Source organism: Solanum pennellii, chromosome 8 (assembly GCF_001406875.1).
Source record: "Solanum pennellii chromosome 8, SPENNV200".
Classification (NCBI taxonomy): Eukaryota; Viridiplantae; Streptophyta; class Magnoliopsida; order Solanales; family Solanaceae; genus Solanum; species Solanum pennellii.
The window spans coordinates 39,846,512-39,846,839 of NC_028644.1; positions in this window are offsets into that span (position 1 = coordinate 39,846,512).

A 328-nucleotide genomic window follows, 5' to 3' on the forward strand; every position below is an offset into this window, starting at 1 on the left:
TTGGGGAGATAGCTTGCTTGATCACGATTCTTCGGTGGAGGTAGGTTATGGTTTATGCTATGTGATAGTAAACTCTTAATAGCGATTGATATGTATTGGGTGGTATTGTAAAGTCTTCTATATACTTGATTGTGTGTTTGTATGTTGTGATCGTATAATTGTGGTGATTAGACTGATGAAACTGTTGAATCTTCAATCCTAAATCCTCTCTATTAAGATGATGCTTGACATAAAGAAAACTTGAGGAACCGAAATAATGAGATAGATGGATCGGAGTGTCACGTTCCGACACGTAGCATTAGCGGATCGGAGTGTCACGTTCCGACAC